A 25,432-nucleotide genomic window follows, 5' to 3' on the forward strand; every position below is an offset into this window, starting at 1 on the left:
AAAGTTTAAGCTGTTATAGCTGCAAAGGGTGGATAAAGTGCTAAAAACATGTACATGTAATCCAACAGGCAAGCATTACCTATCACAGAGATCATAGTGCTTCCTAGACAATGCCTTAATCTGCATTTCTCTAGTGAAAGAAGGGTTCCACATTATTCATGCATCAGCCAAGGCAAGCATCTTCTTCCTGGGGTGTGATAATGGTTTGGGGATTACACAATCATTTAAATCCTGGTGCCTTACAGTTTCTAGAAGCATTCACAAATATCTCACCAAGATCAGCCCCCTGCTGATTCCTCTCACTTTCTAAAGATTTACAGTGTGCTGTCTGAGGACTGGGGGAGAGAAGACTGGGGAAATGCTTTGCCCTAAGATTGATTTCCTTGTGTCAGCAATGAGCGAAGTAAGTTAACTACTTTCAGACTGGACCATTTTTCTGTCTTAAGACCAAACCACTTTTTGCAATTCGGCACTGTGTCGCTTTAATTGACAATTGCACGGTCGTGCGATGTGGCTCCCAAACAAAATTTACGTCCTTTTTTCCCACAAATAGAGCTTTCTTTTGGTGGTATTTGATCACCCCTGCGGTTTTTATTTTTTGCGCTATAAACAAAAAAAGAGCGACAATTTTGAAAAAAAAGCATTATTTTTTACTTTTTGCTATAATAAATCCCCCAAAAATATATAAAAAAAACATTTTTTTTCCTCAGTTTAGGCCAATATGTATTCTTCTACATGTTTTTGGTAAAAAAATCGCAATAAGCGATTATTGATTGATTTGTGCAAAATTGATAGCGTTTACAAAATAGGGGATCGTTTTATGGCATTTTTATTAATATTTTTTTTTTACTAGTAATGGCGGTGATCAGCAATTTTTATTGTGACTGCGACATTATGACGGACGCATTGGACATTTTTGACACATATTTGGGACCATTGTCATTTATACAGCAATCAGTGCTATACAAATGCACTGATTCCTGTGTAAATGCCACTGGCAGTGAAGGGATTAACCAGGGGGTGGCAGTGTAGGGGTTAAGTGTGTCCTAGGGGTGTGTTACTAACTGTGGGGGGCATGGCTGTGTGTTAGTGAACACTGATCTCTGCTCCAATCGCTAGGCAGAACGGGGAGATGATGTTTACTTCCGCATCTCCCCGTTAAGCCTCCCCGTGAGATGATTGCGGGTATCCCCACGGCGATCGAGTTCACGGGACCCGCGACCGGACTCACAGGGGTCCCGACCGGCACACGCCACTGCCGGCGCGCACCAGATGGCAGGGCGGCAATTTCAAATGGACCTACCTGCAAGCCAATTTGCCTGCCCGTGCCATTTTGCCGATGTACATTGTCGTGCTCCAGTCGGGAAGTGGTTAAATGGTACTCAAAGACAGTTTTTTCAGTATAAACATAATTTTCTTTTTAATGTACTGTTTCTGTATATTGTAATATGTAATATGAGTATTTATTCATGCAGATTAGTAAAGTTGTCCATATTAAAGTCCATTTGAAGTCTTAGCCCTTGTACACACGGTCAGACATTCCGACAACCAAATCCGTCGGATTTTGACCGACGGATTTTGTCTAAAACTGTTGCATACACACAGTCGGACAAAGTTGTCAGAAAATCCAATCGTACTTAACGTAATGACATTATTTCGTTAGGACGGGACAATGTTCAGGCTAGTAGCTAATAGCTTTGGTCTAGGAATTTGATCTGAGCATGCGTGGCACTTTGTCCGATCGGAATTCTATACACATGATCGCACAAAGTCCGTTCGGATCATGTTGTGGGAAAATTTTATAGCCCAGCTGGAAAACTTGGTCCGTCAGATACTCAGACGGAAACAGTCCGATGGAGCCCACACACTGTCGGATTATCCGACAACACGGTCCTATCAGACATTGTCCATCGGAATGTCCGACCGTGTGTACAAGGGCTTACACTTTTTTTTTATCTTTTTATAATCCACCATCCACCCTCTCATGTTTTGATTTCAGATTATTTTTGCTTGGTAATGCTTTCAAGGCATAGTTCACCTTTACCAAAATGGCCTATGCATATAAGAAATGTCTGTAGATGTCTGTAGATGTCTGTAGATTAAAACAAAATGTGTAGCGATGACCAAAATTGAATAATGCCCTTGTAATAGGTGTAGGCCATTTGCATAACTTATGAGGCCTGACTTGAAAACTCCCAGCATTTTGCTAGGATGATAAGCGAAGCCCAGCTATTACTGTTTACCTTCACCACCATCATGGGAGTGAGTTCTTTCTCTGATAAATTGCTTTAAAAAAAGCTTTAAAATAAATACTTTTTTTAGTTATTCTTACTGTGTTTGTTTTCAGCACTTTGTGCTGGCAGGGCTGAGCCACAACCCACAGTCCAAGCTCCCATTCCACAGACTTGAATTGCATAGAAAAGTAGAGGTTCGTCTGACCAGTTCTGTTACAAGTTTCTAAGAAAATAGGGCATCAACCGGCTTCTTTTGGACTGTATAGTCTTATTTAGACCCACGTTAACTGTAAGGAAAGTAAAGGTGAAGACTACTATTTGACTGCCTATCCATTTCTGTAGATTAAATTTAAAAGTGATGTGTATTAAAGCTAGAATAACAAGAATATAACAATTAGACAATGTGTGCAAACATTCTAAAAAAAATGAAAAGTTTTATGATGAGTTTTGACAAGATTATGTGAAGATAAATAATATTTTTAAATGTGTGTAAATATTTTAAAATTTGTATATATAGTTTATAGTTATGTATGTTCACACTGGGATATGTGCATTGACTTGTTAGATAAGCAGGCCTCCTGCCTATTTTCTTATCTCAACGATAAGGCCTGTTTTTTTTATTGAAAGCAACCGACTGCTATGCCTATTTTATCTCAAAAATCCCTAATGCACCAGCCAGAGACAAAGAAGTGCTCTTTAAAAATGCTATTTAGTTATGCTGGTATTTTTTTCAAATAATTGAAGTGAAGGTTGATTTTTAGCACTAGGTATACATTAACAGGCATATTAATAAATGTCATGTAGTTTATTCTCATCGTGATCTCCACCATCACCCCAGTTATCTATTGTCATTGGTATAATTTGGCTGATTCAGTAAGATGGTTAACCATTTGACCTCTGGAAGATTTACCCCCCTTCATAACCATGCCATGTTTTGCTATACGGCACTGCGTTACTTTAACCGACAATTGTGTGGTCCTGCAACACTGTACCCAAATACAATTGATATCATTTTTCCCCACAAATAGAGCTTTCTTTTGGTGATATTTGATCACCACTATATTTAGAATTTTTTGGGCTATAAACAATTTCGTCAATTTTGAAAAAACAAAGCAAAAAAACAATGTTTTCTGCTATAAAACATATCCAATAAAAAAAAGAACAAAATCTAATTTCTTCATAAATTTTAGACAATATGAAAAATCTCAATATTAAGCACATATTGACTGGTTTACTTGAATGTTATTGCATCTACACACTATGATACTATATATATTTTTTTTTCTTTTTTTTTTAAATACTAGTATTTATGACGATCAGCGACTTATAGCAGGGCTGCGATATTGAAAACCAATGGTAACCAAGCACAAATCCGCCCTTCTTGAGTTCCCACCACTGCGCTTACAAATTAAATTAAAATTATAATGAAGCTGGCACTTTAAATAAAAACGTGAAAAAGCCTGTTGACACAGACCTCTTGAACAATGTATCACATACATCACCCTTGTGACAGTGTGAAAAAATGATATACTAAATAAAAATAAAGTCCATGAATTTGATGAAATAATTGATAATATGTGAAATTTCTTTAAATCTTCCACCACACCAGAGTGTCAGTGATTCCTCTCCCATCAGATTGAAAACTCACCAACTGCACATGCCTCACACTCTTGTGCTTGGCAAACAGACATGTAACAACCTCACAGAGGGGTTAATCAGATACTCCAAATTCCATCCGTGTAAATGCAGGATCCTGCCAAATGTAAATAAAAATGCACTAATAGTTTGATATCATAAAAAACAAATTTAATAACCACTGTGTAACCTTCACATTTTACACTCACAATCTCATAAAAATCGAGCAATCAGTATCACAGCACACTTCCAACATAAGCCCACACCAGTGCAGTATGGTCATGGCAGACCCGAGGTATACGATTGTAGTCTCACCACCCATCACTACATTGGATTGGAATGGCTGGCTGTATGGATGGCTGTATGGCAACCTTTGAAGATAGCGTGTGATGTGTGATGTGCTGAGCTGAGTTAGGAAGTGGAGTTCCAATCCAAAGTAGCGAGGGATGGTGAGGCTACAATCGTATACCTCGGGTCCACCGTGACCATACTGCACTGGTGTGGGCTTATGTTGGAAGTTTGCTGTGATACTGATTGCTCGATTTTTATGAGATTCATGTGTGTGTAAAATTTGAAGGTTACGCAGTGGTTATTAAATTTGGTTTTTACGATATCACACTATGAATGTATTTTTATTTACATGTGGCGGGATCCTGCATTTACACGGATGGAATTTGGAGTATCTAATTAACCCTTCTGTGAGGTTGTTAAATGTCTGTTAGCCAAGCACGAGAGTGCGAGGCATGTGCAGTTGGTGAGTTTTTAATCTGATGGGAATCACTGACACTCGGGTGTGGTGGAAGATTTAAATTTTCGCATAATATCAATTATTTCATCAAATTCATGGACTTTATTTTTATTTAGTATATCATTTTTTCACACTGTCACAAGGGTGATGTATGTGATACATTGTTCAGGAGGTCTGTGTCAACAGGCTTTCATGATATCACTGTAGTAGTGTTATGTATGCGCCGCTTATATTGATTTGTTGCACGGTATTCCTTGAGGGTGTTAAAATTGATATCATATTTTCACATTTTTATTTAGGACTGCGATACTGCAGCAGACAATTGGACACTAATGTCGCGTACACGCGATCAAACTATCCGGCGGACCATAGTTTTTTTCCCCAAAAGTCCGGCAGACTTAGAAAATAGTTTTGACCTAAAAAATTGTCCGCCGGACTGCGAGTCCGGTGGACAATCCGGCCGTGTGTGTGCTAGTTCACCGGACTTTTGAAATGAACGGACTTCCCGCATGCAGAGGAAAGTCCATTCATGTTGAACGCAGCTCCAGGTAGTCGCTGGCCCCCTCACTTGGTATGGACTTAAAGGGGAAGCCCTACCCCAAAAAAACGGTGTGGGGGTCCCCCCCAAGGTCCATATAAGACCCTTATCCGAGCAAGCAGCCCGGTCAGTCAGGAAAGGGGGTGGGGACGAGCGAGCACCCCCCCTCCTGAGCCATACCAGGCCGCGTGCCCTCAACATGGGGGGTGCTTTGGAGAAGGGGGGCCCCACCCCAAAGCACCTTGTCCCCATGTTGATGAGGACAAGGGCCTCTTCCCGGCAACCCTGGCCGTTGGTTGTCGGGGTCTGCAGGTGGGGGCTTATCGGAATCCGGGAGCCCCCTTTAATAATGGGGCCCCCAGATACCGGCCCCCCACCCTATGTGAATGAGTATGGGGTACAATTTACCCCTACCCATTCACCTGTGAAAAAAATGTAAATAAAACACAACACACAAGGGTTTAAAATAATTTATTGCACAGCTGCGTCTTGGGGGGTCTTCTGCTAGCTCTTTTACTAATGAAAGAGCCTGGCTTACTTCTTCGTCGCCACCCGGGGGTCTTCTTCTGACTTCGGAGGTCTTGTCCCCCTCTTTGGTTCTTCTTGCCGAGCCTCCACTTTCTTCCTTTAGCTCTTTTACTAGCGGTGGTCCGGTCTTCTGTTGCCGCCGCCGCCTCTTCTTCTGACTTCGGCGGTCTTGTCCCCCCTCTTTGGTTCTTCTTGCCGGGCCTCTGCTCCTTCTTCCAGCTCTTTTACTGGAGGCCCAGTCCAGTCTTTTACTGGAGGCACAGTCTTTTACTGGCGGCCCAGTCTTCTGTCGCCGCCTTCTCTTCTTCTCTTCTTTTCTTCTTCCTTGAGACGTTGACTCGACGCTGTCTCTGGCCATCATGACAGGGACGTGTTGCGCGGTAACTTATATAGGGACAATGGGCGGGGTCACCGGGTGATGTCCCAGCCGAGTCTTCTGTCGCCGCCTTCTCTTCTTCTCTTCTTCTCTTCTTCCTTGAGACGTTGACTCGACGCTGTCTCTGGCCATAATGACAGGGACGTGTTGCGTGGTAACTTATATAGGGACAATGGGCGGGGTCACCGGGTGATGTCCCCGCCCATTATGATGTCACAGTCCCAGCATCCTCCTCCATGTGTGGGTAAGTCCGTTCATTTTCAAAAGTACAGCGGACTTCCGCCATAATCCGGCAGACCTAGTCCGCCGGAAAAGTCTGGTTGTGTGTGGGCAGGTCTGCTCGTTCGGAAAGTCCGGCGGAATTTCCGGTGGTTTGTCCGCCAGAATAAGTCCGTTGGATAGTCTGATTGTGTGTACATGGCATAAGTAACACTTTTGAAACTCTGCGGGAACCAGTGACACTAATACAAAACAATGCTAAAAATATGCGCTGTCACTGTACTAATGACACTGGCTAGGTGGGGGTTAAACATCTAGGGCACTCAAAGGCTTAACTGTGTGCCTAGCCATTGTTTTTGTGTACTGTATGTGCTGTTTTTACTAGGGGAAGAGATGGATATTAGTCCCTGCTTTGCAGGAACACAAAATCCATTCCTTCCGCCCTGATGGAACAGAGATCTGCCTTGTTCTGAGTCTCTGCCAGATGACCAACAGGTGCTGGTGGACATTGAGTGCCCAGCCCCCACAGATTGGCTTCTGCTGTGAATAATCACAGTAGAACAGGAGTAGGGAACCACGGCTCTCCAGCTGTTTTGAAACTACAAGTCCCATTTGACATTGCAATACCCTAACAATCACAGGCATGACTCCTAGAGGTAGAGGCATGATGGGATTTGTCGTTTTGAAACAGCTGGAGAGCCGAGGTTCCCTACCCCTGCAGTAGAAGCAGCCCACTGGCAGGACATGCACGCCCCCCGCAGGCGGAAGTGCAGGAGCAGGTATATATACATGACCTGGCAGAGTGGCCACTCTGTATCAGTAAAACTGCTCTAGGGCGGTCAGCAAGTGGTTAAAAAGTAGTATACGCATATTCAATCATCCATAGTTGATCTGGCTACAGTAATATTTGTTTGATTGATGGGGCATATACTTCACCCTTGCACTGTCTCATTGAATAAACTTACATGTGTAACTAAATAAAAATAATAGTGTTTAGCCACTGTGAAACAAGGAGAAAAGGTGACATGTTGACATGCTTTTAATACTCTATCTAACTATCCTGAAAGTGGTTTTAAACTCTTGTGCAATTAATTAAATTGATATTACCGCACTTAGAGCAACCTTTCTTCCTTTATATATGAAACAAGGAAGCCACTACATACAATGTTAAGTCTCTAGTGGGCCATCATCATCCAGTCAGTATTCTCAACAGTAAAATGGCTGAATAGAAGTGAGCTAATGCCAAATATTAAGTTTAGTTGGTTCATTAGCAAGTGATGGAAATAATTTTCATATGATGCTGCATTTTAATTGCATTTATTTAGAGTTCACATACAGTATGTGCTGTTTTTACATATTTCTGCAAGCAACAAATAACATATACAATACCTCTTATTGTGTATCATTTATATTGGTTTTAAATTCAACAAATTACTACTATTGTTTTAATTGCATTTGGTGAATGCTAGTATTGGGCGAACAGTTCAGCTGGAGCATGAGTTTGGGCCGAACATTGGCTATTTTTCTGTTCGATGAAAATCCCAAATTATTGGGGTTTTTGACCATTTGTTTGGCCCACCGAATGATCACAATGCACTGCACTGCTGCACAGTTCAATGGAAGCCCTGATTGGCCGAAGGAATGAAAGCTTTGCCCAATCAGGGCACATAGCACTGTCATGACCATGACTGAACACTGTCACTGTCACACTCTATGCAAACATGGCTCATTGTTCTTAGTTCTACCCCACACTATAAAAATATTCTTCCCATAGCTGCCATTTGCAGTGTGATATTGGTGTGGATAGAGATAGAACAGAGCTCTGTTCAGTGCTACTAGTGAGTTAGTGTGCTAGAGTGGTCTATTGTGATTCTATTGTAAGTGTAAAGTTTTAATTTAGTGTGAATCTAGTTATAGCGCAGTGTGAGTGTAGTGTGACAATTAATTTTTACTTTAGTGTCAGTTTAGTGTGAATTTAGTGATAGTGCAGCGTGAGTGTAGTGCGACTGTTCATTTTTACTTTAGTGTCATTTTATTTTTTGCAGTTTTCCTGCAGTATATTTCAGTGTGTTACTGCATGTGTGTTACTTCAGTGTGTTACTTCATTTTCACTTTAGTGTCATTTTATTTTTTCAGGACAGGTTTCCTGCAGTATATTTCAGTGTGTTACTGTATGTTTAATGCAGCATATTGCAGTGCGTTAGTGCACATTTACCACAGTATATTGCAGTACATTAGTGCACGTTTAACACAGTACATTTCAGTGTGTTGGTTCATCTTTACCGCAGTATATTGCAGTATGTGATTGCAAAATTACTGCAGTATATTGCAGTGCGTTAGTGCACATTTCATGCAGTATGTTTCAGTGCGTTATTGCATATTTACCACAGTATATTGCAATGCATTAGTGCACGTTTAATGCAGTATATTTCAGTGATTGGTGCATGTTTACCGCAGTATATGCAGTGTGTTATTGCATGTTTAATGCAGTATATTTCAATGCAGTACATTTCAGTGCGTTAGTGCACATCTCATGCAGCATATTTCAGTTGCTTAGGAATTGGGGGTGATTCTGGTGCAAACTGTAGTTCAAATGATGCCAGAGAACCTGAGTCTGTGTTATTGCAATGGATGTGGATCAGGGGTGAGCACAAACCATGCAAGATGGATGGTGATATCCAGAGGTGAAGAAGAAATGGTCCATAACTCAGGGCAGGCCTCTTCAGGATAGCAGAAGCACACTTAAAAACATGTAGAAAAAGGGTAAAGAGTCTAAGTATGAACTGTAGAAACTTATCCAAACCCTTCTCCAAACCCAAATTTTGCTCCCTGTTATTCCAACCTGGCCATGGGTCTATGGGAATCCAAGTACATCTGGAACAATAATCCCTTTGCCAAAAAGGTAGTGTTTTTTGGACGCTATCGATATCAATGATATCATAATCATCTAGGATGGCCCCTCTGACCTTATTAAAGATCTTGTACAACACTGCAATGATAATCTGTTTGGACTTTCATTCACCAGGATCAAAATAAACTAAATTTCATTTGTCCAGGATCAAAATAAACTAGCCTTCCTTGATCTTGAAGTCAGCCACAATAAAGGAGTAATCCAAGCCAAAAATTACACTAAGCCCACTGCAGGCAAATTGTTACTTCACTATAACAGTTGTCATTACCCTGCCTGGACCAAAAACATTTCCAAGGGCCAATTTTGTTGGTTGTGACAAAACTATACTAATACTACCAATTATATGGAACAGAGCACTCTTTTGACCAGAAAACGACTTGATAAGGGTTTTCAAATACACTTATACAGGAAGCACACATGTTTTATGTCAATGGCAAACCTGAACGTAAAGACAAAGAAGCCTTTGATAATTCCACACGGTTCATAACTAAATTTCATCAAAAATATTGGAACATGTAGATATGATTATATCCTTGCAAAACACTGGAATATTCTAACAGAGGATCCACACCTCAAAGCCATTCTTCCTGCTATACCTTGTGTCACATATCACAGAGCTCCTAACTTCAAAAATAATGTTGCCTCCAGCAAATTACAACCCAAAGGAACCTCTCATCTTACACAACTATGCCTCATCCCCCTTCATCAGCATGTATCAGTGCAAAAAGGAAATGTAAAACATGTGCCTTTGTCACCCACAGGAAAAGGGAATTTTTATCAAAAGGCAAAACACAAAATCGCAGAATTTTATAACCGTTCCTCAAATTTTGTAGTGTACTGCAATATTTGTCCATGTAAAGTACTGTATAAAGGACGTACTATACAACCCCCTCAGACAGTGGTTTGGTGAGCATCGTCAACACAGTATCCCTCGCCACTTCGCACAGTGCCACCAAAAATCTTCCCAGGGCCTAGCAGTATGGGCTGTTGAGAAGATACCAAATAGTCTCCCTGAATTAGAGAGGTTTCACTGACTCTGTGAGAGGGAGACTTTCTTGATCTATTCTTTGGATACCCTCTCACCTGGAGGGTTAAACGAGGAACCTCTACCATCTTATAATACATATTTATTATTATACTACCTCATATTCTTTTTCCTCCGCATTCTAACCATTATCCTCCATTTTTCTTCCAGATCACCTTGATATCATATATAAATTGACATAGAACAAGTACAACGGGACTATAAAGAGGGCAGTAGCCAATAGCTTTCGTCTAATAATTTATTCTGAGCATGCATGGCACTTTATGGAATTGTCTACACACAATCAGAGTTTAAACAATCGGATTTTGTTGTCAGAAAATTTTAGATCCTGCTCTCAAACTTTGTGTGTCAGAAATTCCGACTGAAAAAGTCCAATGGAGCGCACACACGATCGGATTTTCCGACAAGATCCGATCGCACATTTTCCATTGAAAAGTCCGACCGTGTGTACAGGGCATAGGTATATTGTCCGGGATACCATTTTTTAAGGTTTTATTGTAATTTTCCTTCTCTTTTCACTTTCCTTTCCCTTAACCCCCCCCCCCCCCACTCCTCCAGCTGATGGTTTTCAGGAGATCTCCATGCTGCCGAGCCAGGCTTGCAGCTGACACCATGGATTTGTGGCCCCTCTCACCATTTAGGGCAACTTATATCTGCCATACATCATTTCTCTCTTTAGTGGTCTAGATCTTTAACTATTTTCAGGCCATCACACATACTCTCACCAATATATGTGTACACCACAGACAGTTCATTATTTACTAATCTCATGCCCAGTGCCCCATCAGTTTAGTATATACACACATATACACACATATACACATATACACATATACACTGATCCCTACATTTTCTTATTTACCCATACATATTACTCTAGATCATCATGTTGCTATTGCCTATACATGGAACCTATCCATCATTTGGCCCCATTTGTCCCTATTTTTTTAATTACCAGCACATTAGTATTCCCTCATGATCACCCATGATGGACTAAATGTCCAATACTTACATCAAGTCTAAATGCTTTTTCACAATATTTTAAGATTGATCACACATATTTTATCATTGTTTTATTTTCATTTTAGACACCTTTTATTGTTCCATTTCTCTCTTTTTGTCCCGTGGTCATTCCCATTCTCAATATGTAAAACATATTTTTATCATTGGTTATCATTGTGATTTTATTGTTATTTCCAATATGTTATTTCCAGTATGTCCACTAGATGGCCTCTCACCTGTATGACCATATTAGTCTTCACCTGTGTTTCATCAGCACCTGCCATTTCCCCCTATCACCATAAGATGGTGGACTCTATATAAAACATGTTGAATTCCTGCAAATATAGCTTGACAAAGGAGCGCACATGTCCATTCCACTGACAGTGTGCAGGCGCAGTTGCAACACTTCCAGTGACGTCAGACGCCAGTGATCAAGTGATCAAGTAGACGCACCGCTACAGGGTTTTCCTCATGCTGATCATTTTTAACCTCAATGTGAGTGTTTTTATTTATTGTACCATAAAGTTTCTACAGTTCATACTTAGAAGTCATCTATTTCTTTACCCTATTTCAGTGCATTTTTACCATAGTATATTGCAGTTTATCAGTGCAGTTTTACTGCAGTATATTGTAGTGTATCAGTGGAGTGTCTGTGTAGTAAGTACTCAAGTTAAAATGCTCCAAACACCACTTTCCATTGATTAAAGTGCATCCAAGTGCACGTTTTCCCTTCTCTATTACATTTCGATAATAAGCCCCCCATCATGTCTGGTAGGCTAACAAGGAGAGGCAGACTTTCCCATGGCACTGTGAGGGGGGGCAGCAGCACCTGTGTCCACAGGCAAAGTTGGACATTGTCCATCCTCAAGCAGGGCATAATTTCCTCTGTTTAGTGATGCTACCCATGCTGTGCAGCCACTGGCCTATTAAACCATCCTCATCCTCCTCATCCCCCATCATCCAAGCAGAGACTTATGTGCAGTCCACTGCAGCTACTAGAGTGCTGCTCCACAACTACTGCTTCACAGCTACTCCTACCATAGCCCCAGCAACAGGCATGGGGGAGTCAGCTGAGTTATTTGAACACAGTGTCAGCCACTTGCTCCTTGAAGATGCACATCCATTACTTGATTCAGATCTTCGTTCTGAGGTTGAGGAAGGTAAGAACATGGGCCTACAGAGAGGGGAGAACTCTGGTAAACAACAACTTGGCAGTCATGTTCTCCCAGCTGCAGGGTAATGTTAAGTTGGCTCCATCATGATGTGGATAGAGGGGATGATGATGATGATGTCACTGATGCAACATGGGTGCTGGATATAGCAGAGGAAGAAAGTGATGGTGAGGCACAACCCCAACGAGACAGTCATCACGGAAGAGTAAAGAACAGTCACCCTATTCCACTAGATTGTGCAGATGTTATCTCCTGGGCCACTTATTATAGCTCAGCTGTTCGGACCTTTTTTAGCACATGTGCAGTCAATCGCCCTGTTGCAATTTGCAAGCAGATCAAGCATGGCAAAAAGACCAGCCATTTGGGTACCACATGCTTGACAAGGCATTTAACCTCCCACCACTCAGCCCATTGGCAAGAGTTGCTGACAACCACACAAAGGGATGCAAAGTGCCACGCATTCTCAGAATAAATATTGAGACGGAAGCGATCAGTCAGGTAAAACTAGCATTCGTAATCGATATAGCACATTCGTCACACTGCAATGTTAAAAATTGTTTAATGCAGCACATTCTCTTTTTCTTTATAATGCTACAAGAATGAAGTTGTTTTGCTGCTCAAATTCACACACACTTCTCCAAAACGTATTTCTTTATTCTTTTTCCTGATTTCATGAATACAATATCTTAATTCATCAGGTCTCCCCAATCATTTTTTTTGTGTAAATTTTGTGGTTGGTTTTTTAATCAAGATCTCCTTTTTTGACATTTTGCTCATCGTAATTTTTTTGCTGTGTTTTGTGTGTCAACTTACCACAACACCATTATTATGTTTTTATTTTATTGTTTTCTTTTTTAATCTCTAGGAGATTGTTTGGTGTTGGTGCCCCTTGTTATTATTTTGACTTTGTATTTTTGAAATGTACCTGCCTACTCACAAATAAACTGTCCTTTTTGAAGTGAAACACATAGGCAAGTATTTCTTGAACCCAAAAGAAAAATGTATTTAGGTGTCATAAACAAATAAAGAGGGAGGCAGCGCTGGAGAAACTGGGGAAATTAGCGAAGCCTTTGGCCCCCAGGGCACACATCAACTATTTAAATGCAAAAATTGGTGGTCTGAGGAGGACATATCTGAGGGAGAACAGCCTGGTCCAGAAGTCCAAGAAACCCCGAACAGCAGCAGATGACATCTATGTCCCTAGGCTGTGGTCATGCAAAAGCCTGCATCTTCTGTCAGACCAGACTGAACCCAGGTCATCACTCTCTGGTCTTCCTTCCACGCTGTGGCTGTGGTGCTGGAGGTGTGGCAGAAGGAGGAAGAGGAGAAGGAGCATGGTCCAAGTCACACAAGTGTGTTATTTGTGTGATTTGGCCCTTCAACCCCTTATTCAGAGTTTGTATAATTAGCTCCTCACACATGAGGTGTTGCCCCTCCTCCATTTGCTGCAGTTTGCACGCAGCCAAGGCAGCAAAGGCCTCTTGATAAGTGGGGGTGGTTTGAGGGCCGCAGAAGCCTCCCCAATTAGCTTGAGCACTGACTCCTCCACACCCCCCCCTCTCTGACCCTTTTGGGTGGAAGGCAGTGGGGAGGGACTTGGGATTGAGTCAGGCTCCTAGGCCTGCCCACCTCTTGGCTGCAGCATTCCACACCCTCCTCCTGGCTGAGGTCTTCCTGTGTATGAAAAATGGATGTAGTTTTAGTTTTTGGTTCATCAAACACACACAATTTTCAGCTATTGACTGTTGCAAATTGTTAACAAATAGAAAAGACTATCATTCTGAGCCCAGCATTTTTCATTCTTGGCCCAAATATTTTGGCCACTACTGTCTATTGATATGTGAAACACTTTCTAAAATCAGCAATTAGTGAGCAAAAATCAAGTTAACATCATTTATTTTTACTCCAAAAATATGTAGAACAATACTATACCTGGCTCAAACTGGGCTCCTCCACACCTTCCTGACTGGAAGGCCCAGGTTGGGCGTCGGAAGACTCAGCAGGGGTGGAATGAATCATAGAAGGAAGCGTGGAAGGAAGAGTAGAGAGGGATTCCCTGACCTCAGCCTGGTCTGACAGAAAATGCATCCTCTCATAGTACCACAGCCTCGGGACATAAACTTCATCTGTTGCTGCTCCAGTTTTCATGGACTCCAGCACCTTTCGTTCGCTCCCTCAGATATGTACTCCTCAGGCCACCAATTTCCATTTTTAAATAGGTGATGTCTGCCCTGGGGACCACCGGCTTCACAAACTCCAGTAGTTTCTCCATCGCTGTCTGCCTCTTTAATTGGTTGCTGTAGTGGGGATGTTTAGCTTGCCCCAGACAGGGCAGCTCCCCGTACTTGCCGATGAACAGGGGGAGAAAGCTGTGGTCGTTAAACCCATCCATATTATTATCTGCAAGACACAACACAAGACAAACCCTAATGTCAGGCTAAACTCTCCTAATCTTGTCCCAATATAGGCCTCAATCTAGAAGCAGTATAGGCTAGTGATGTACCAAGTTAAAATTGTACCTTCGTTTGAATGATCGGCGCGTCAGCTCCTCCCTCTGCTCACAGATCGTACGTACGACACACGCGTGTTGCGGTTTATATACAGTGCGCATGCGTGAAACTCCACCCGCCCCTGACGTTCTCTCTAGTCTATTCCCCGCCCCTTCTCTTTCAGCGCAGTGGGGAGAGCACATGGCGGAGACACAGCAGGTGCGCACAAAGCATACTAGTAACGAGGAGGACAAGGAAAGCCCGGAGCCAGAAATGTCCCGATCCCGGAGGAGGAGATTTAAGGCCTCAAATATGTCTTTTGGAGAGATGTTGGAGATGGTGGACATATTGAAGAGGAATGACTATGATGGGAAGTATGGACCTTACCCAAACCCAAATGTCAGAAAGGTCAAGATCATGGCTAAAGTTGTGAAGAGTCTTCAGAAGAATTTTGGGGTACGACGATCCATGGATCAACTGAGAAAACACTGGTCAGACTTGAAACTGAGGGAGCACGATCAGTACAGAAGGATCAAGCGAGTTCTTCAAAAAAGTAAGTAGTTGTCGTGTGTTCATATTATTATTATTGCTTGCAGTATGCTCCATGTGCTTTGATTTATTAATGTTGTACAGTTTAAAATGGCCACTTTCATGTTCATGGGTTCAATCGTTCATAATAAACATTGTGCGTTAGCCCACTCCAAAGATGATGTTTTGACAAGTTGCACTTGACTACATTTGTTCACAAAACAGTTAAGTATTCTAGCTTTAGAAAGTGTCAAAAATAATGTTTTCAGCTTTGAACTCTGCCAAAAAACACAATTGTACGACACTTCCAAGCAATGATTCATATTCCTATTTCTGCCCTCAACTATCAGTGTGCTAAGTATTCCTTTTTTACATTCGCATAGGGGAGAGAAGACTCGGGACGTCTGAGGACACCAGGGACCCCACACCTCCCAAAGAAGGGGAAATACCAACACCAGAAGCAGAGGAGGAAGGAGAGATTGTAGAGATTGGTGAAATTGGCACCACAACAGATGAGTGTCTGGGACCACAGCTTCAGGTCAGCTAATCAGTGTATGCCTGCATATTTATAATACACAGTGTTTTTTTTTTTTTTTTGGTTTATTTTTAGTTGATGTGGAAGTTGTGGAAGAAGAATCGCATTTTACCAGTGAAAGTGCCCCGATCATCATCGGGGAGATAATGGGGTGCAATCGCAATTTAGATAATCTCAAGAAAAACATCAATGATGCTCAACAAAAAATGAAGAACATCATTGATGTTTTAGGGAGAATCTGAAACACCCAAAACTAGCTAGCATCCATTTTCATTTTTCAAAAACACTTTTATATTTTTAGAAAAGCCACATTTGGAAGATGCACACAGTGTGTCAACATGTGCTATCTCCAATCATGGGGATCATTGTTCGTGTATTGTGGGTGCAACCCCTTCCTTGCTACTAAAGTGGCTGAGATGAAGGGGTTGCACCCATAAAACACGCGCATTGATCCCCCATGATGGGAGATAGCACATGTTGACATTAGGCATGGGATCAGGAGGAAAATGCCCAATTGCATTCACAATTTGTGTGCATCTTCCAAATTTGGCTCTTACAGGGGTGACACCCCATGTGATGAAGGCAATATCAACACAGTTTGTACATACTATGTCTTCACTTTTCAAAGTTGAACTTTGTAAGTTCCTGTGTTCTGTATGTTATGCTTTGATACATGCCTATTTACACAAAAACGGCAAGTTCAAAAAATGTTAGCAAAAATAATGTTTTATATACACCAAATATGTTGGTTTGTTGAAAAAACCTTTTCTAAACGCAGATGTGAATGTGCTTTGAGTAAAAATGTAATTATTAACAATGTGTGGCTGCGCAAAAGCAGTATTTGTAGTAAAGTTGTTGTTTTCTGTGACAATGGGTGTTATTTACTATTACTAAAGGCAAATCCACTTTGCACTCCAAGTGCAGTTTCAGGTGCACTTTTGCAGTGCACTTGTAGTGCATAGTGGATTTGCCTTTAGTAAATAACACTCACAGTGCTTTTTAAATTTCCCCAATCACGCCATTTTCATGACCCCACACATTTCTGTCATGGTGCTGAAAATTAGCAATATTTTTGTCAGTAATGCACTACATACATAAACAACAAAAACAAGGTGTGTGTAGAAGACCCTCAACATAATAGTATCTGAAGAAGAGACTGTCACCTCATCTCGCACAGAAATTGTGTTTGCACTGTTGTAGAAAAAGGCCCAAAAAAACACAAAAAAAACGAGGAAACACCTAAAACAAAGCTAAGCAGTAAATGAAAACAAAGATTATTGGAGTTTGAATGAAAATTTTATTAAAAAAATGCCTCTTAGACATATTAATGGCCCCCCTACCCACAAAGTACTCCATATATCTTGTTCTGACCTTGCGGGAGCTTTGGGGGGAGGCAAGCCAGGACGGCCAGCTTCAAGGGCCATCAGGTTGGCATGTTCAGGCAAGTCTGCATCAGGCCCAACTGAAGCCACATAGTTTGGTGAGTGTTTTTTCAAAAAAGCGTGCAGAATGCAGCACGAAAGCACAATATGATTGAGTTTATATTCCTCCATGTGGATTGGAGTCAAAAATAGGCAGAACCGGCTGGCCATTATCTCGAAAGTGTTCTCCACTACTCTTCTGGCTCTGGCCAGCTGGAAGTTAAAAATCCTCTGGTCCAGGGTGAGGGTCCTCATCCGGAAAGGCCGCATCAGATGGTTTGCCAGAGCAAATGCCTCATCCGCGATGAAAACGAAGGGGAGTCCTTCCACATTCTCCTCTGGAGGTGGCAAGCCCAGACTGCCACTCTGGAGATGCCAGTAGAACTCTGTCTGCGCAAACACTCCACCATCCGACATCTGGCCATTTTTCCCCACGTCCACATACAGGAAGTCATATGTCACTGACACCACCGCCAACATCACAATACTATTGTACCCCTTGTAATTATAATAGTAGGACCCCGAGTTGGGGGGTGGGACGATGCAGACGTGTTTCCCATCAATTGCACCTCCGCAATCGGGAAGGTCCCAATGGGTGGCAAAGTGGGATGCTACAGTCTGCCATTCCTGTGGCGTTTAAGGAAATTGTGGAGTCAAACAAGAAAAAAAAAATAGTAATTTTGCACATCAACATTGCAAGAAGATTAGACACAAACATTTTTGGCCAAGATCAGTATAACATTTTTGGAAATGAGTATTTAAAGCCAAATATATAAGGTCCCCTTATCGGATTCCTCATCCCCCCATTCCCCAGCCCCCATCCTAGGGCCCATTGCAAAAAATTATGGGGGGTGTTTTGAACAGATAACCCTCTCCACTTCATTGAGAGCTGAATGCATAAATAATGTGTGATACTTTCCCAGCCCCTCCTTACTTACACTATTGGCAGCCCACTGGACAGGTAAGAAGTGTCATAATAAAAAAAAAAAAAAATGAACAAATGGAAGCACATTTTTACATTTTGCTATTACCTATCAAGATAATAATGGGAGAGAAAATATTAAAACAGTAGCATTTGAAAGTATTGAGGCAGGCCTTTGCACTACATGCTTTGGTGAATTCATCCATAAATCTAACCACAAAAGAGGTACGTATAGTGTATTGGGTTTGCCAAGTCAGCAGATAGAGGATTGCTATCAGCTGACCTAGAAGTTGGGGGGAGGGGGGTTCCTAATGAGTTTGACCCTCCAAAAAAACACCTCTGTCACTCTGCATGAATTTAAGCACACACATAACATTTGTACACATCTTAGGGGGTGTTTAAGGGAAACCAATACTATGGAGCTGACAAAATACATTGCTAAGTGACTAGGCTATAGGTTTATGGGCCCAGAAGAGCATGCTGGGGAGGTTATTGAAGGCAAATATGCATGAAGGACAAAAAAGAATTTTAAAAGCTTCCAGCATGCACGAGGACAAAGGGGCACAACATATCAATTACAGCATATTGCAGTCATGGTAATTAGGGAATGAGGAAAGAAATACAATACATTAGCAAACATTAAATACATAGAATGTGATGTTAAAGGATAAAACTTACCTTAATATAGTCCTTCTGCAGGACCTGAATTATGGCAGAACAGGTCTCGAGAATAATGATTCCCAGAGCCTGGGGGGAGATGCCTGTCAAGAACTTGTGGTCCTGAAGACTTCTCCCTGTCACCAAGTACTGGCACGTGGTGATGAGCCTCTGCTCTGGAGTGATGGCTTGCCGCATGCAGGTATCCTGCCTGCTGATATAAGGGGACAGCAAAGCCAGCAGACGGTGAAAAATGGGGTCTGTCATCCAGAGATAATTCCTAAAATCATCAGGATTATTCTCCCGGATTTGACGAAGCAAAGGCGAGAATTGATCATGCTGAAGCAACTAATTCTTGCTCCATGAACGCCTCTTCAACCTGTTCATGGACTGGGCTTGTGTCAAAGCTAAAAGCCCAACACCAAGCCACTGCACAGCACGAACTCTATGACGAGTACGTACATGAAACATGGCTTCAAAACGGTCGCTGGTCAGAACGGACTAACAGAAAGCACCGATAAACAGCAAGCCCTGAAAGAATGAACTGAAAACCTGAAACGAGCAGACAATAAGCACTGAAAATCAAAGCGTACTATACCAAGATATAGTCCACAATGACCAACAAATGCGAACTGACTACACGCACTGATAAGCAGATATGCACCCACAAGCACAAACTGAAGAGCAGTAACGATCTGAAGCACAAATCTGAAAAGCGCAAATAGTCTCTAACCAAACTTCTACTAACACGCGATAAACACAAGATCAGCAGAAGGAGCCCAAAGGGTGGCACACATGGTGCTGAACTTCCCTTTTCTAGTCCCATCGTAAACTTTGTCCGACTGTGTGTATGCAACACCAGTTCCGGACTAAATCCGTCGGAAATTATCCGATGGATTTGGTGATCGGAATGTCTGACTATGTGTACAAGGGCTGAGTCTACCCTTAACTGATGTTTTTCTTTCCCCAGAACCCTTGGGAGAACTATATGGCTGGGAGGAGGCAGTTCCAAATACTGTAATCCTCACTTACCCAGAGGAGTCTGCTTCTCATGCCTCCGCAAATTTGCGGTACATGTGCATCCTCATTCTTCAAAGTCTGTGAAAGGACCTGAGAATATGTGGCATCAAAGATAAGAATCACTATTGGTTGGCAACCCTCCTTGACCATCGTTACAAGGGGAAAGTCTCGGAATGCATCCCATCTCCACAGAGGCAGCAGAGGAAATCTCTTGAGGACACCTTAAAGAGGAGTTTATGTAATGCCTTTCCAGACTCTGGTAGGTTACAGTCTTGTGGAAAATTTATTTTTGAGGTTTCTATTGGTGAAGAGTGGAGCGGTGGAAATGGGGCTGCCTTAGTTATGCTTTTCAAAATTTTAGTCATCGGTGCCTAGGGCTGTCAGCTTCCACATCCCATTGGCAGCATCTGCATTATATGCTAGGAGATTATCAAGGGCTGAAAACAGACATGGAAAACTTTCCAGTTGATGATCCAATGGGTTACTGGCTCATGAGAATATACCAATGGTCAGAAATTGCCCAGTTGAGCTACTGGGCTGCTCTGCATCCAGCATGCTTTCCGAATGGGCATTCAGTGCTGCCAGAGGTTTTGGGACAGATAAGATCTGTCCACATACTCCATGGACTCGCTTACATTTATCAAAATGAATCAATCCTGGATTAGCAGAAGCTATTAATCCCCTGATGCTGATGTCACTGAGTGAGTGCTTTCTGGATCTGGAATCTCTATAAGACTGTCTAGGCTGGGGGTCAGCAACCTGTAGATCGCGATCTACCAGTAGATCATGGACAGGTGATTTGTAGATTGTAGTCTGGGCTTGCTTACCCATCATCCCAGAGCATCAACGAGAGTGCAATGCAGAGGGACTACTTAAATTTGGAGCTGTAGTACGAAGCAAGAGCCGCATAAGCCAATGCTTCCTCTGTAGTACTGGCCCCTGCCCCATGCGGAGTGATGCCAGCTGCATTCCACCTCTTATCACAGCTAGCGTTCTCCAGAGTGGTGCCAGCAGCAGGAAAAGAGATCTTCAGGTCAGCGTGAAGCAATACACTGGGCATATATGAAAACACTTCTATGGTGAATGTTTAAGAGATGCTGGCATATAATATGCATATAATTTGCAATATATATATGAATAATTTTCGTGAGCTCATATATATATATATATATATATATATATATATATACACAAAAACAATGGAATATTGGATTATATGCAAGATGAGCTCACAAAAATGATTTATATATATATTATATATATATATATATATATATATATATATATATATATATATATATATATATATTGCAAATTATATGCATACAGTATTATATGTCAGCGTCTCTTAAACATTCACCATAGTAGTATTTTATATATACCGTATTTATCAGCGTATAACACGTGCAGGCGTATAACACGCACCCCAAGTTTAGGAGGGAACTTTAAGGAAAAAAACTTTTAGGAGGGAAATTTAAGGAAAAAAAAACTTAAATTTAAATGCCCATCAATGCAGCCTTATCATTGTCCATCTGAAGCCTTGTCAGTGTCATTTGCAGCCTTGTCCACAGCCTGTCCATCATTGCATCCTTGTTATGCAGCCTGTCCATCATTGCAGCCTTGTCATGTAGCTTGTCCATCATTGCAACCTTGTCCTGCAGCCTGTCCATCATTGCAGCCTTGTCTTGCAGCCTGTCCATCATTGCAGCCTGTCTATCATTGCAGCCTTGTGCATCGTTGTCCCCTTGTGTTAATTGCAGATTTTATTTACATTTTTTTATTTAAAATGGCACTGCCACGATGTGCTGTGTATCTCGGCGGTGCCCGGTAGTTCTTCGGCTCTTATCGCGGCTTTCTGCCACGTTCAGCCGTTCTCGAAGGCTTTCGCCCACTCTCGGCCATTCTCGGCGGTTTTCCGAGAATGGCCGAAAGCCGATGAGAATGGCCGAAAGCCGCTAGAAGAGCCGAAGGTGGCTGAAAGCCGCCCAGAGGCTCAAAATCGCTCAGAAATTGCGGAGGATCGGCATATGACACGCACCCCCATTTTCCCCTGATTTTAAGGGGAGAAAAGTGCGTGTTATATGCCGATAAATACGGTATATATATATAAATATATATATATATATATTGTGAGGGGTAAGCTCGGCAGCGGGTGTGTGTGACCCCCTGGATGGGTTCACAACACAAAATCAGGCACAGCAGACAGCGTTGTAGGTGCAAAAAAAACAGAAGATGCGGTTTATTTATGCTACATGCAGTGAAACATATAACAGCCAAACAAAAATAAAACATGAAAATAAATCCTGGTCAGCTTGACTTCTAATTACACACTTAGATTCCCTGTCTAACAACTGAGTACAGCCTTGTGCTGCACCAGTCCTTGTCTCTGTTGTAGAGGTTTGCCACACAGGCGTTAACTCACCGCACAGAACAGGTGTCACACTCCCCAGTCTATACAACACAAACTGGTTCCAGGATGGAGCATCTCCCTAAGCATGCTGGGGTTTTTTGTAGAGGCCTTAATGAGCCCATTTACTTCAGCTGGGCTCATTAACTCTTCCCCTCTAGTTGTACAAGTCTGCATAAAGCCTGAATCTAGGGCACACATATTTCCCATCCTGGATACAACCAGGTGACTTTACCTGCCTGCTGACACATACCCCCCCCCTCTTGTTTCAACCTTGGGGTTGTAACACAAGCAGTCAGACACGCATGTATCCGAGACAAAGCATCCACATTCCCCATTTTAACACCAGGGCGATGCTTAACTGTAAAGTTAAATTCCTGTAGGGCCTAGGAACCACCTATTTACCCTTCTATTGGTCTCCTTGTTTTGAGCCATCCACTTTAAAGGAGCGTGATCAGTCACCAGGTCAAAGTGCCTACCTAGCAGATAGTACCGAAGGGAATCTAGAGCCCACTTCACTGCTAAACATTCCTTCTCAATCGTGGAGTAATTTACCTCATGGGACTTCAACTTCCTGCTGAGGTAAATGACTGGGTGCTCTTCCCCGTTCCAGACCTGGGATAACACTGCTCCTAACCCAACGTCTGATGCATCAGTTTGTACCACGAAGTCCTTAGAGAATTCTGGTGAGTACAACACTGGCTGGCTACATAAGGCTGTTTTTAAGGACTGAAATGCTTCTTCAGCCTCTGGGGACCATTTAACCATGACCGACTCTTTCCCTTTTGTCAGGTTGGCGAGGGGCACAGCCTGAGAAGCAAAATGGGGAATGAATCGTCGATAATAGCCAGCGATTCCCAGAAAGGCTCGTACCTGTTTCTTGCTGTTGGGACGTGGCCAACTCTGTATGGCCTCGACTTTATTGACTTGGGGTTTTAGCACCCCCCTCCCAATAGTGTACCCAAGATATTTGGCCTCCTCCTGTCCAATGGTACACTTCTTTGGATCGGCCGTAAACCCAGCTTCCTGGATAGAGTCTAGGACTGCTTGTACTTTTGGAAAATGTGAGGCCCAGTCTGTGCTATGGATAATCACATCATCCAGGTAAGCTGCAGCATATTTCTGATGGGGCCTCAGAATCTTATCCATTTTCCGCTGGAATGTTGCCGGTGCATTCTGTAACCCAAACGGCATTCTCTTATATTGGAATGCCCGATCTGGGGTTACAAACGCAGTTTTCTCCTTGGCCGACTCGGCCAGGGGAATTTGCCAATACCCTTTGGTGAGATCAAGAGTTGTCATATATCAGGCTGTTCCCAGCCGGTCAATCAACTCATCTATACGCGGCATGGGGTAGGTGTCAAATTTTGTAACTTTATTCAATTGTCGAAAATCGTTACAAAACCGCCAGCTCCCATCAGGTTTGGGCACTAGTACGATAGGACTGGACCAGTCACTCTGGGACTCCTCTATCACACCCAATTCCAGCATCCTTTGAACCTCCCCACGTATTGCCTCCCGTCGGGCCTCTGGTATTCTATAAGGTTTTAGTTTTACCCTTTCTCCTGGCGGGGTGATAATGTCATGCTCTATGCCAGATGTTTGTCCCGGCAGCTCAGAGAAAATCTCTTTGTTACGAAGTACAAACTCTTTAACCTCCTGTTGTTGGGCTTTCGATAAGGTGTCTGCTATTCCAACCTCAGGAACTAGCAATCAGGCTGTGCTTGTGACAAAGTCTCTGCGACTAAGGATTCCCTATCCCTCCAGGCTTTCAGCAGATTGACGTGATAGATCTGCTCTGGCTTTCGTCTTCCTGGCTGTCTAACCCTGTAGTTCACCTCACAAATTTTTTCAATTACTTCGTATGGACCTTGCCATTTGGCCAGAAATTTGCTTTCAACCGTAGGGACTAGCACCAAGACCCTATCCCCCGGGGAAAAAGTACGGGTCTTGGCCCCACGGTTGTACACTCTCTGCTGTGCTAACTGCGCTTGGGTCAAATGTTCCTTTACGATTGGCATTACCTGTGCAATTCTATCTTGCATCAGGGCAACAAGCTCAATCACGCTCCTGTGAGGAGAACTCTCATTTTCCCAAGTTTCCTTGGCGATATCCAGCAGCCCTCTTCGGTGTCTCCCATAGAGCAACTCGAAGGGTGAGAAACCCGTAGAGGACTGGGGTACCTCCCTAATGGCAAACATCAGATAGGGTATTAGACAGTCCCAATTCTTTCCATCTCTATCCACCACCTTCTTTAACATTTGTTTTAGGGTTTTGTTGAATCTTTCAACCAACCCATCTGTTTGGGGGTGATACACAGATGTACGCAATTGTGTCACTTTGTACAACTTGCATAGTTCTTTCATAACCCTGGACATAAAGGGTGTACCTTGGTCCGTAAGCAGTTCCTTACAAATACCCACGCGGCTAAAAACAAGAGATAGCTCTTTGGCAATAGTTTTGGCCAAGGTATTTCGAAGAGGAATTGCTTCCGGATAACGGGTAGCATAGTCCAATATAACCAAAATGTACTGATGCCCCCTAGCAGACTTCATTATCGGACCCACCAAATCCATTGCGATCCTCTCAAAGGGGACCTCAATGATAGGAAGAGGTACCAGCGGGTTACGGAAATGTGGCATAGGTGCCGACTTCTGACACACAGGGCAGGAGGAACAATAATTTTCTGTTTCCTTCATGACCCCAGGCCAATAGAATCTCTGCAGTACCCTCTCTCTGGTTTTCTTGGTCCCCAGATGACCTCCCAGAATGTGCCCATGGGCCAATTCTAACACCAACTTCCTGTAAGGTTTGGGCACCACAAGTTGCTCAATGGTTTCTTCTGCCCTTTGAGCCACTCGATACAGCAGGTCCCTTTCCATAGTGAAGTACGTATAAGTGCAAGTCTTATCTGGGTTCACTAACTCGCCATCTATTTTCACCACATTTTCCCGTGCCTTTATCAGGGTGGGATCTTTTAACTGTTCTGTGGCAAAATTTTCCCTGTGAACCTCAAGATCTGAAAACTCCACAGACGGCATGTTT

This window comes from Lithobates pipiens, unplaced genomic scaffold, assembly GCF_037356315.1.
Source record: "Lithobates pipiens isolate NorthernLeopardFrog02 unplaced genomic scaffold, aLitPip1_a1.2 Scaffold_16, whole genome shotgun sequence".
Lineage (NCBI taxonomy): Eukaryota > Metazoa > Chordata > Amphibia > Anura > Ranidae > Lithobates > Lithobates pipiens.